Genomic DNA, 14,672 nt, shown 5'->3' with positions numbered 1-14,672 from the left:
ATGTTTCAATATGTATTTTTTATAAAACATAGAACATTGCATAGGGCTTTATGGTCTATTGGTTGTATGAGCAAAATATGAGAATGTGTGCTTAGATTTGGTGAGGTGAATTCTGAAACCCAAGTTTTTTTTTTTTTTTTTTTTTTTTAATCATTTGCTTTTAATCAATTTCATTTAGTTTATCTTTTTGCACGACCAAATCACACAAAATTTGGAACTAGGTTAAAATAGGATTAATTTAGATAGAAATTTATTTTCACAACGCAATTTCCTACGGATTCGACCTTGCACTTGCATATTCTATATTGCAAACGATTCGTGTACTTGGGAGTATTTTTAAAACTCACAACATCCACCATACCTGAAACTGAACCAACAAAGATGTAAAGAATTAAGTGGCCGTATCCTTAGCTTTAATTCTGTTACAGAATATTTCATAGAGGAATCATAAGTCAACGTTAAGTCAATGAGATTAACTGTTTAGTCAAAATTATTTATTGGATTACAGTCATAATTATTTATTGAAATTAATTGTGATCAAAATATTGTTGCGTAATAAATGTCAAGGAGACATTATTATGAACATATTTAAGCCAGTAATATTTTTTTCATTTAGGTCCCTCACCAAGTTGATGTTATTTAACCATAATAAGGCTTTCTTATTTATTAGGTTAAATGCTTTATTCATTTAAAATATGGGCTAGAGAGATATGATGCAATTGGGCTTGTGATAAAACCTAGAGGCCCAATGAACATAAGTGGAACACATAAGGACAAAGAAAATTCTTTTGGCCTATGTGTTGGAGACAAGGAGAAAGGCCTGGGGTAAAACCCAGGCCCAATTCCCAAGGATGGGAATGCATGGCCCAACAAGTATTCATGTGAGTTTGTACTCACCCAAGTCGAGCGTTTGGTCATTACCCAGTGGATCAAAATTTGGTCAATGAATGTTTGGTGGTCCCCCCACGAATGTTTGGTGTACTATTACCCAATGGTTCTAGGGTTCCAGACCGAATGTTCGGTGGCCCTCCTGTGAGCGTTCGGCCGAAACACAAAATCCCAAAATCTTACTTCCAACGAACCCTAATGAACCGAGAAATCTTGCTAACCCTCCAACTAAGCTAAACATAGCCTAGCAATTACCCAAGGCACTACAGCACTTGTTGTAGGAAGATGCTATGTGGGACCTATTGGAATTATGTCCTAAATCCCAATGATTTTATATATCTATGGTGACATTCAAACGTTTGTTATGAATATAAATGTTATATTGTTAACTGCAAAAAAATTCATATTTTAAGCCCTTAACTTATATTTGTTAATTCGTTAGTTTTGTTAGTGTATGCTATTTTAGTTCTTTTATCTATTTTCTTTGTTTTCGTAGGCTTTTGAAAGAAAATGAAGCAAATCTGGAAGTATTGGGCTTAAAGGGCAAATTTGGGAAAAGCTAGAGGCTCTGGTAGTGTGATCGATTGCAGGAGTCTTGCGAACGAGTGCACTACAAGCAAAAGGATCAAACAAGCGCAAGGAGTGCGCTCATGCGCACAAGCAACATCCTCGATCGCATATGCGATCGAGTGCCCAACACTAGAGATCGATCGCAGTCATGCGATCCAGTGCACACGGGCTGCGATCAAGCGCACCCGTGCTTGAAGAGCAAGCCAGCTGCAGCCAGAATTTCCTTTCCTTCCATATTAGGGTATTCCAAGTCCCACTTGTAATAGGACTAAACCCTACGAATTTCTAGGTTTACTAGTGTAACAAGGACTTATAAAGGCCTACAAATAGACCTTTTAGCTTTAGGAATAAAGTAGGGAGAAAGCGGCACAAGCTCTGGAAAGGAACTAAAGGCTAGATCAAGAGGAGTTTGGATTTTTCTTCTCTTCCACCTTTTATTTTTATTACGTAATTTATATTTTAATTGGGGCTAGATTGAAGCCCTAATCATGTCACTTTAGGATTTCAATATTGGTGCCTTTACTACAATTATATTTTGGTGTGTTTAACTTGATTAATTCCTATTATCTTGAATTCCTCATATGTGTTTGCCTGATCAACATGTGCATGTGGTATGGACTAGTTAATTAAATCAATTTGGATGACTGAGTCCTGGGTTTAATAAGAGTAACAAAAGAAATCCACACCGGGTTCTTGGGTTAATCAACATGGAAAACTGAGAGTATACACCCATGCCCTAGGTTCCGTGTGTTTGTCGATTTCCATAGATTTATGCTTTATTAAAGAACAACTTAATATACACTCATGCTAAATCTATTAAGAAAGAAAAGAGTTAGAGTATACACCCATGCCTAACTCGTTGCTTAGGGAAATTGATAAGTGTCAAATATTGCATATTTGGACCATTTATTTACATTAGTTAATCCTTTAACTATGTCGTTATTTAATATTTTGTGTTAGTTTTGTGTTTTTAGTGTTTTGTAGGTCGTTGAAGAAAAACTACAGCTTTAAAGGAAAAAATGCAAAGTTTGAAAGAAAACATACTTTGAGAAGACCAAGATGCTGTGGTTAAGTCTAACCAAATCCAAGAAAAAGGTTAAATCAGATTAAATTGGATAAAAGATCAGATTAGATAAGATTTCGGATCGGATTCAAATTCAAATTCTGTATATGTCTCAATATTTTAACCGTAACTTTTTGTTCAAATATCGGATTTAAGTGATTCAAGCGGCATTAAAAAGCTAATTCAAAATACTACAATTTGTTGTGAAATAGGATTTTCCTAATTCTGAAGGCTTCTATGCTAAAATTGCCTCGCAATTAAAGGATACAAATCTAGGCGAATCCTATTCCGATTTCAAACTTCTATTTTGACTGGAAGATAGACCTCCAAATTATCTAGGTTTAATAAGGTTTTTAGGACTTTCCTAAGCCTATATATAGACTTTTCAAGAAAAGAGACACAATCCTAGAGAGCAAAATTCTTTTGTTTAGTTTTTCTTTAGGTTTAGGTTTAGGTTTAGATTTTATTTTTATGTGGAGCTAAATTCCCAACTAAGGTTGGGGATGAAGCCTCACTGATGAAGAACGACATCACTTTTATGTAAGTCTTTATTTATCCGATTTTACTGAGTTTTATATTTCAATTGTTTTACTTCTAATCAATGTGTGGAGTGATTCTTGGATATCTCTTGTGATTCAAGGATACATGTGATGATTTAAGATAATTTCATATGATTGATTGCTTGGTTTTTAACTCATCAAAATTGGATATCCCTTGTGATTTGTTCTACGGATGCATCTGGTGTTTCAATTGAATTTGGATTCCTTTTGTGATTTGGGCAATGAATGGATACATGGGATAGTTTTGATTATTTTTGAAGCATAGTAAAACATACATAAGATTTAAATTGTGAGAACTTCGGATAAATATTGATGGATATGGAGTATGTTGTTATGATTCGGTGAGTGTGGATTCCCAAACCTTAGTATTTATCTTTTGTTTTATTTAGTTTATGTTTATCTTTTAATTTTTAAAACCAAAATTCAAAACCCTTTTGGAACTAGGTTAGGATTAAATCAGTTTAGATTTAAATTGCTCTTTCAAAAATACAATTCTCTGTGGGTTCGACCTCATACTTGCAATCCATTATACTACAATTGATTCATGCACTTGCAAGCTAAATAAATTTGCACAACAAGTTTTTGGCGCCGTTGCCGAGGAATTGTTCAATTTTTGAAACCAATTTATATTAAAATTAGTTTTATTCTTCTACTAGTTATAATTAGGATTTTATTTTTCTACAATTTGTTTTGTTTTATTCGTGTTACTAAAAAAAAAAAAAAGATTTTTCTTCTTGTTTTTTTGTTTTGTTTTGGCTTGTTTTACAGTTCTGCCGCAGCACCTTCCGTACAACCCTGCTAGTGCGATCGATCGCAGCCCTACAGGAAAGGCAGTAACTGCAGCAATTCCGTAGATTTTTGCCAAAAATTTATTTTTGGTCCTTTTTGTGAGTTTTTAAATTTTAGTTTTATTTTTTTAGTTAGTTAGTCGTTTTTTTTATTTCAAAATAAAAAATAAAAATGTTAATGTTTTATGTGGGATATTTGCATGCTAAAAAGTGAGGGGGAAGTATGAATTTTCATTTTAATGATTTTAATGCCTCTCCTAGTTATAGGACACCAGCTCCTATCAACTACTCTCTAAATTTTTACCCACATAAACCATGTTCATACAGTCATACTGTTTCAATCCTTATCATGAGGAAAACAATTGTCCAGATCTGCGAGCTGAGCTCGATGACTTATGGGGCAAATTAGACCAAATCAGAGCAGCTAGATCTAACTTTTCATATGAACAAATGAACACCAATTTCTCCAACCCGGGGTTTGATTCAAATTTCAATTGTTATAACCCAGACTGGAGCAACCAATATAATTTCTTAGAATCAGCTCAGGCTATAGGAAATTATGCTCACCAATTTGATGAATTGCACCATTCAGAATATCCGCAGTTCGATCATCAAGCTCAAACTCCTGTTTATCAATCTACCACTCAAATGCCATAGCCTGCACCACAATCATCACTAGAATACATGATAAAAACATTAATAGAAAAAGTCGACCAGTCCAACTCCCAAGCTATACAAGAGCTAAAAGGTTTTACCAATCAAGCTGTACAGGAACTGAGGAATTCCAACATGGCTAATGGCAGAGATATACTAGAACTTAAGCAGGCCATGACCATGATAGAAGGACAGATCGGTCATCTAGTTGCTGACTTCAACAGAATAGAGGAAGAAGAGCTTCAAAGTCAACTGATGGCTAAAAGGCACTGCATGATTGATGAGGATAATTCCGAAAATTCTTATCATGAGCATCACACTTGAGAGTGGAGAAATTGTGGATAACAAAGAGAAGGAAGAGAAAGATGAGCAAGTTGAGCACCATGAAAATAGTGAGCCCCCAATGGATCCTAATCTGCCCAGTGACATGGAAGTGAATACTGAAGCTCCTGCCTGCATCACTGTCCCTCTTAAAAAATATCAAGAGCCCAAAGCTTCATCGCCTGAATGTCTCAAAGAGCCATCTTATGTCAAGATACTCAAGGACTTGTGCACACAAGCACACAAAGCTAAGAACCACTTTCCTAAGAAGATTCTTCGAAGTAAGAAATTCTACATAAGATGGCGAAATATCCTTCCAGAGGGGTATGAAGTTTTGAAGAAGAAGGGGTGGAAGGGATTGGTTGGACATCCGCATGATAGGGGAAAGCACTGTAAAGTTTTCTCCTCCAGTTTATTTTCTACACTTCACTCCAAAAATTCTTTCTTTCCTTTTTCATTACATGTTAATTTTTTTTTTTTTTTTTTTTTTGTTTCTAATAGCAATTAATCTTTTGATATTGTTTTTATGAAAAAAAATATTGCTATTAGTTTTTGTTGACAGGTGTTTTGGTGTTTAAGTTTGGGGGACGCCCTAGCCTTGTTCACACTGAGATTTCCTTACTTCCGGTAATGTATTTCTATTCTACACATTGAGGACAATGTGTAATTCAAGTTTGGGGTATGGAAAAACACTTTGTCTATTTATTTTTGTTCTTATTTGTTTAATTTTATTTGTCTTTTTGTGTTAAAAAAAATTGAAAAAAAAAAAATTGTGCTATGTTGTTGTCAAGTTTGAGTTAAACTGTAACTGTGATTTGCATTTCATTAGCTTGCTTAAAAAGTTGAACAAATTATTATGTCATTAGGAGTCTGAGTCCCTTGACTTATTTTTGGGTAAAAGAGATTTCACTTGTTTTGAGATAAATTTTCATGAGCACATTAGCATGTTTTCTATGAGGTATGATGTTTGAGCTTAGGCTTATTCTCTTTGAGATTTGTTGAATGACCTATTGATGAATAACCATTGGCTTGCAAGATATAAAAATAAATAAAATAAAAAAGAAGAAGAAAAAAATAAATAAAAAAGAGAAGGAAAACAAAAGGAAAGATCATGTTGAGTTTTTCACTGAGTAACCGAACCTCTTGCCTCATTAAGCATTGAGTATTCGCGTCAAAATGTGTGAAGTTCAGTGTTGATTTATGATATGGCTAATCTGACTTCATAGCATTTTTGACTTAAGTTAATAAGCCCTTAGGGATGTTCTATATCTAGTGCCCTAAAGCCACCTGGCTTGGGAGTCATTGGCCTAACACTTGTTATAGGGGTCAATTAGAAAGCTTAAGGGAGTTAGACATTGCAGAGCCTATAAAAAAAAAAATTAAAAAAAAATAAATAAAAAAATGCATATCTTGTCTTGGTTGTTTCATTTGATAGAGATTTTTACAAATTTTATGGAACTTGTCTTGAGTTTAAGCTGAAAGCTTCATGATTGTATGCTAATTACACTTTACACATTTCAGAACATATGAGATCTCAATTGTCCATTTATGAGTGATTTGATTTTAGATTTCCTTTTGACTGTTATGATGGTGTTTGTCTTTTTAAGTTTGCTCATGAATAAGAACCATGGTTTATGTGAAACTTCTTTGTTGTTAATAACATAGTGTTACAATGTTTGTGAGTATCATTCCTGTTAAGCCCTCACGAGACTTCACTCTTCCACTAGGGATGCCTAGGGGTTTAAAAGACTTGTTGCATATGCTAAATGTAATCGTCTCTCCCACGAAAAAGGATTTATGTTTCTTGCTTTTATTTTATTTTTCGTTTTGTTTTGCTAAGGGACTAGCAAAATGTAAGTTTGGGGGTGTTTGATAAGTGCCAAATATTGCATATTTGGACCCTTTATTTACATTAGTTAATCCTTTAACTGTGTCGTTATTTAATATTTTGTGTTAGTTTTGTGTTTTTAGTGTTTTGTAGGTCGTTGAAGAAAAACTACAGCTTTAAAGGGAAAAATGCAAAGTTTGAAAGAAAACATACTTTGAGATGACCTAGATGATGTGGTTAAGTCTAACCAAATCCAAGAAAAAGGTTCAATCAAATTAAATTGGATAAAAGATCAGATTTGATAAGATTTCGGATCGGATTCAAATTCAGATTCTGTATATGTCTCAATATTTTGACCGTAACTTTTCACTTAAATATCGGATTGAAGTGATTCAAGCGGCATTGGAAAGCTAATTCAAAATACTACAATTTGTTGTGAAATAGGATTTTCCTAATTCTAAAGGTTTCTATGCCAAAATCACCTCGTAATTAAAGGATACAAATCTAGACGAATCCTATTCCGATTTCAAACTTCTATTTTGACTGGGAGACAGACCTCCGAATTATCTAGGTTTAATAAGGTTTTTAGGACTTTCCTAAGCCTATAAATAGAATTCTTTGCATTCAAGAAAAGAGACACAATCCTAGAGAGCAAAATTCTTTAGTTTTTTTTTAGGTTTAGGTTTAGGTTTAGATTTTATTTTTATGTGGAGCTAAATTCCTAACTAAGGTTGGAGATGAAGCCTCACTGATGAAGAACGACATCACTTTTATGTAAGTCTTTATTTATCCGATTTTATTGAGTTTTATATCTCAATTGTTTTACTTCTAATCAATGTGTGGAATGATTCTTGGATATCTTTTTTGATTCAAGGATACATGTGATGATTTAAGATAATTTTATATGATTGATTGCTTGGTTTTTAACTCATAAATTTTGAATATCCCTTGTGATTTGTTCTACGGATACATCTGGTGTTTCAATTGAATTTGGATTCCTTTTGTGATTTGGGCAATGAATGGATACATGGGATGGTTTTGATTAATTCTTTGAAGCATAGTAAAACATACATAAGATTTAAATTGTGAGAACTTCGGATAAATATTGATGGATATGGAGTATGTTGTTATGATTCGGTGAGTATGGATTTCCAAACATTAGTCTTTATCTTTTGTTTTATTTAGTTTATGTTTATCTTTTAATTTTTAAAACCAAAATTCAAAACCTTTTTGGAACTAGGTTAGGATTTAATCAGTTTAGAATTAAATTGCTCTTTCAAAAATACAATTCTCTGTGGGTTCAACCTCGCACTTGCAATCCATTATACTACAATTGATTCGTGCACTTGCGAGTTAAATAAATTTGCACAACAATAGCTTAAGGAGTATACACCCATGCCCTTAGGTTTGCAAACATTAAATATACCAATATGATTGGCGCATTGGCATATTGTTATCTTAATTAGTCTGATTAGTGGTGGATATCAAAACCCTAATCCTTTTTAGTTTTAATTTATCTTTTATTTTATTTCTTTATTTAATTCAATTGTGACAATTGAATTTTATCTGTTTAATTAAATAGGAAATTACTTCTAAACATAATTTACCAATCCTCGTGGGAATGATCTCGTATTTGCCTACTATACTATCGTTTGATCTTGTGCACTTGCGAGTAAAACGTACCAAGTATTTGCCTATTAATTTAGGTGGGTATTTGGCACAACAAGTTTTTGGCGCCGTTGCCGGGGATTGCGTCAAATTTTGTTTTGAATTATTTTCCTTTAGTTTGGTTATTTTAATTTTTAATTTTAATTCTGTTTTTATCGAAAAGTAAAAATATTTTTTTTCGTTTTCCATTTACTTCACTATTTCTGTTCTATTTCAGCTTTGCCGCACCCGACATTCTGTTATTGCGATTGAGCAGAGACAAGTGTGATCGAGCGCAGTGCGATCGAGTGAACTAACCTGCGATCGAGCGCAGTTCCAGAGGACATCCGAATAGCAGTACTGAAGCTGCTGTGACTACAAGGGAAAAATCTTCTTATGCAAGGTCGTCGATCTCAAGCCTCAACCATCTTTCCACTTGATCCAGAAATTGAGTGGACCATTCGACAAGGGCATAGAGACAACTCCGACACAGAAGAAGAAGAAGAAGAAGAAGTTGAGGAAACAATGGAGGAGCTGCTAGAAAACCAACAGCTAGTGCGAAGACCTATGAAAGCAGTCTTTCATCCTATAAAACCCCAACCAGCCATCGTGCATAGCCTATCAACCGGAGGTGGAAGGCAATTACTACATATCCCCACAAATACTCAATGCCTTGACTCACTTTAGAGGCACAGCTACGGAGGATCCAAACTTGCACCTCAGGGAGTTCTTTGATCTGTGCAAGCTTCAGCACATTCAAGGCCTAACTCCAAAGAGACTCAGGTTAGTCTTATTCCCTTTTTCCTTGAAAGACAATGCTAAGTTGTGGTATAATTGCTTGCCCGTAGAATCAGTTCATACTTGGTAAGAGTTGTCCAGTAAGTTCCTAAAGAAGTTCTTCCCAGCTCAAAAGACAAGGCAACTTAGAAGGGAGATTCAATCGTTCCAACAAAGAGACGGAGATCTTTTCTTTAAAGCATGGGATCACTTCAATACGCTGCTTCTCAAGTGCCCACATCACAACATGCCTCAAGATGATCAGGTACAAGCTTTTATGAAGGTTTAAATGATATTAACAAGGGTATTGTTGATTCAGCTTGTGGAGGTGTGCTGATGGAAAAAAGCTGTGAGGAAGCAATAGAGCTCTTTGAGACATTGAGTGAACACTCCCAACAATTCTCATCCAAAGGGAGGCAAGGAGTAAAGAGCAAGGGCACGTATGAAGTGAACCTGAGTGGTGGACCTCCAAATCAGATGGTTGTTGTGGAAAGAAAGCTAGATATGATTGTCAAAGCCATGACTACTTAGAACGTCTCACCTAGTCAACAAGCCGTGCAACCCCAGGTATGTGCTTTATGTTCTCATTTTGATCACACTACTGAGACTTGCCCTTTGTATTCATTTGCAGATCAAGAGCAAGTAAATTATGTTGGACAGAACAATTATCCTCCCAAGAATAATCCCTACTCCAACACTTACAATCCAGGGTGGCAAAACCACCCCCAATTTCTTATGGAGTAACTATCAGAATACTCTGAACTATCAAGGGCAACAAAGGAACTACCAATAACCAAGCCAAACCATGCAAGAACCAAAGTAGAATGACCTGGAGAGTATGGTACACACCTTGGCAACTACGCAATGGGAATTCATGAATGATCAAAGACAAATCAATGCAAAAATCGATCAAGCGATGCAAAGAACCGAGCAAGCTATGCAAAGACTGGAAGTACAAATGGGGCAAATGGCTAAGGAGCTGAGTGTAAGAAAACAGGATGGATTTTCATCCCAAACAATACCCAATCCTGGAGCATCTTCTTCGAGACAGAAATAAGAGAATAAGAGGAGAACAACAGTCTGACTGAAGACGTTAAACTTAGCGTTCATGGGAGGCACCCCATAGTTTATCCTATTATTTTTCTATTTGCTTTTCAATTTTTATCTGTAGTTTTGTTTTTGTTTCCTTTTTATTTGCTTTAGTGTTTTATTTGTAGGGACAAGTGTGCTTCAGTTTAAGTTTGGGGATGTGCAATGAGCTATACTATTTCAAACAATTTTGTCCATATTCTGGGTAAATTCTTTTCATGTTATAAACACATTGGGGACAGTGTGTAATTTAAGTTTAGGGGTATGGGAGACACTTTACACACACTTTGTCCCAGTTTTATTTTTTTTTTATTTTTTATTTTTGCTGTTTATGAAAAGAAAAAAAAAATTGTCCCAATTTTATTTTATTTTTATTTTTGTTGTTTGTGAAAAAAAAATGCATAATCATGTTTGTCTTAAAATTTTGGTTGATCTTAAAAATTGTGATTTGATTTCATTAGTGAGCTTAAAATTTTAAACACATGATCTGATAATTAAGTTTCTCAGTTTGGTTACTTGCTTAGGACAGTTGAGAATTCACATGTTTGATCTGATCTTACATTAGCACATTAGCACATAATTTGTAGGGTATGACATGAAGTCTGATGTGTGTTTTTATGTTTTGGGAGAAACTGAATGATTTATTAGAATGATACTTTGGCATATATATATATATGTGTGTGTGTGTGTGTGTGTGTGTGTGTGTGTGTGATGAAAAGAAAAAAAAAAATCACGATCATTGATAAGCTTTTCACTAAGTAACTAGACCTCTTGCCTCAAAGCATTGAGTGTTCACGTCAAAAGGTGATGAATTTTGATTTGGTTAATGTCATGGTTAGTTCGGTTTCGTAGCCTTTTTTACTCGAGTTAATAAGTCCTAGGGGTGTCTCTACACCTAATGCCCTAAAACCATCTAACACTCGTTAAATGGGTCGATTAGAAAGCTTAAGGGAACCAAGCATTGCACAACCTGACGAAGAAGAGAAAAAAAAATGCCATTGTTGTTCATTCTAATTGGGATTTCAGTGAACTTTGAGATATTGAGACATTGCACATTGGAAATAATTGGAAACTTTATATTTATGTACTAGTTCACTTTACACTGTTTCGAACTTGTGATACCTTACCATATCTTTTGTAAGTGATTAAATTTTAAAATTCCAACTCATTGTGAACATGGAGTTTATCTTTTTAAGCTTGCTAATGAATGAGAATTGTGGTTTTGAGTAATACCTTAATTTTTGGATAACATGAACTCTTGCATGATGTTTATGGGTAGCATTCCTGCAAAACCCTCACGAGACTTCACTCGTTCTTTAGGGAAATCTTAGGGGTTTAAAAGACTTGTTGCATACGCTAAATGCAATCGTACATCCCACGAAAGAAGGATTTATCTTTTTGTTTTATGTTTTCATTTTGTTTTTAGTTTTGTATTGCTAAGGGACTAGCAGTATGTAAGTTTAGGGTGTGTTAAGCGCCAAAATATTCATATTTTAAGCCCTTAACTTATATTTTTAATTCGTTAGTTTTGTTAGTTTATGTTATTTTAGTTCTTTTATGTGTTTTCTTTGTTTTCGTAGGTTTTTGGAAGAAAAGGAAGCAAATCTGGAAGTATTGGGCTTAAAGAGCAAATTTGGAAAAAGCTGGAGGCTTTGGTAGTGCGATCAATCACAGGAGTCTTGCGATTGAGCGCACTACAAGCAAAAGGATCAGACGAGCGCAAGGCGTGCGCTCGTGTGCAAAAGCAGCATCCTTGATCGTATCTACGATCGAGCGCCCAACACCAGAGATCGATCACAGTCATGCGATCGAGCGCACACGGGTTGCAATCGAGCGCACCTGTACGTGAAGGGCAAGCCAGCTGCGGCCAGAATTCCCTTTCCTTCCATATTAGGGTACTCCAAGTCCTACTTGTAATAGGACTAAACCCTACAAATTTTCTAGGTTTACTAGTGTAACAAGGACTTCTAAAGGCCTATAAATAGACCTTTTAGCTTCTAGGAATAAGGTGGGGAGAAAGAGGGCACAAGCTCTGGAAAGGAACTGAAGGCTAGATCAAGAGGAGTTTGAGATTTTCTTCTCTTCCACCTTTTATTTTTGTTATGTAATTTATATTTTAATTGGAGCTAGATTGAAGCCCTAATCATGTCTCTTTAAGATCTCAATATTGGTGCCTTTGCCACAATTATATTTTGGTGTATTTAACTTGCTTAATTCCTGTTATCTTGAATTCCTCATATGTGTTTGCCTGATCAACATATGCATGTGGTATGGACTAGTTAATTAAATCAGTCTGGATGACTGAGTCCTGGGTTTAATAAGTGTAACAAAAGAAATTCACATCAGGTTTTTGGGTTAATCAACATAGAAAACCAGGAATATACACCTATGCCCTAGGTTCCGTGTGTTTGTCGATTTTCATAGATTTATGCTTTCTTAAAGAACAACTTAGTATATACCCATGCTAAATCCTTTAAGAAAGAAAAGAGTTAGAGTATACACCCATGCTAAATCCTTTAAAAAAGAACAGAGTTAGAGTATACACCCATGCCTAACTCGTTGCTTAGGAAAATCTATAGCTTAAGGAGTATACACTCATGCCCTTAAGTTGGCAAACATTAAATATGCCGGTATGATTGGCGCATTGGCATATTGTTATCTTAATTAGTTTGATTAGTGGTGGATATCAAAACCCTAATCCTTTTTAGTTTTAGTTTATCTTTTATTTTATTTCTTTATTTAATTCAATCGTGACAATTGAATTTTATTTGTTTAATTAAATAGGAAATTACTTCTAAACATAATTTACCAATCCTCGTGGGAATGATCTCATTTTTGTTTGCTATATTATCGTTTGATCTTGTGCACTTGCGTGTAAAACGTACTAAGTATTTGCCTATTAATTTAGGTGGGTATTTGGCATAACATATATTCACTAATTAAAATGAATTGAGCATATAACACATAAAATGTCTTTTACATGCTTATTACCATGTTTATCATATTTGTTATGCATGTGAAAAGGTCTTAGGATTACATTAAATATGGATATAGGTGTGAGTAACGTGGTTATCACACAAGGTCATAGTTCATAATCCTTGTACCCTTAAAGTATAAAGTTCGCCGTCAGTAAATAGAACTGGGCATTCCATTTTGAGTGAGACTATTACATAGAATCTTGGTGATCTACCTTGATCAAGCGAAGCAGTCTCTTCAGGACTGACGTGTAGTGTGCTGAGAACCTAATGCACTAAATGGACTAAGGAGTTGTCTTTTCATAAAGATACTGTGAATTGAGAAAAGACAATAAACTCCTTAAATGCTATTTAGACTTTGATTCTAAATCCTAAGAAGCTTGTGAACTCAGATGTGAAATGATGATTACTTTGATGTATCATAGAGTGAGAACTATCGTCGGTTAACAAAACTCAATGCGTTGGGTAATCACATCTAACATTGTGAGAACACCAACTTCAAGAGGGAGTCCAAATCCTTTGTTGGTAAACAAAGAAACAAGAAATTTCCACTCGAAATAGATTTTATGGATATTGTTCTCAGAGTCTTCGGCCGAAGCATTTTGGTTGGCATAACAAAATATATATACATGTGTTTATCACATGTATGAGAATAACATACAATCAGTGCCCCAAGGATAAAGAGGTAGAGAATTAAGTGACAGTATCCTAAGCCTTAATTCTACTACGGAATATTTTATGGAGGAATCATAAGTCAAAAAGTCAAAAGGATTAATTGTTTTAAATCAAAAATATTTATTGGAGTTCAGTCACATTCATTTAGTGGAATTAATTGTGATTGGAATATAGTTGTGTAACAAATGTCAGGGTGACACGATTACGGACATATTCAAGCCAATAATATTTTTCCCTTTAGGTCCCTCACCAAGTTGATGTAATTTAACCATAAGGCTTTCTTATTTATTGGGCTAAGTGTTTTATTTAATTAAAACATTGGGCTAAAGCGATTAGATGTAATTGGGATTGGGATAAAACCTAGAGGCCCAATAAGCATAAGTGGGGCCAGAGTTTATTCACTGGGCCTAAGTATTAGTGACAAGGGAAAAGGCTTGGGGTGAAACCCAAGCTAAATCCAAGGAGCATGAAACCGTGTAGCCCATGGAGAATTCTCCATGGACCACACCGCCATAGCATGGAGGCTATGATATAATGTGTTATGTGTATATGATTGGAGGAAATGCAACACACTATTTGTTGGGCGTGGCCTCAAAAGCCGTTAACCCTAAGTAAAGGGGGTTAGGCTAATAGGGTTCCGTTGAAAGGGGATGAGCGGACCAATCCTTGCCAAAAGGGAGTGTGCAGGACAAGCACAACCTTACTCTAGGGGTTAAATAGAGTGAGTTATGTTCTGGAAATCTAGTCTTACTTTGTAGATGGCACAAGTAATTTCAAACAAAGTAATGGTTTGGTTAATGATGTACAAATTTAATTGTACTCGCAAGCGCACGAGTC

Source organism: Corylus avellana, chromosome ca8 (assembly GCF_901000735.1).
Source record: "Corylus avellana chromosome ca8, CavTom2PMs-1.0".
NCBI lineage: Eukaryota > Viridiplantae > Streptophyta > Magnoliopsida > Fagales > Betulaceae > Corylus > Corylus avellana.
Note: the sequence above shows the minus strand (reverse complement) of the source record.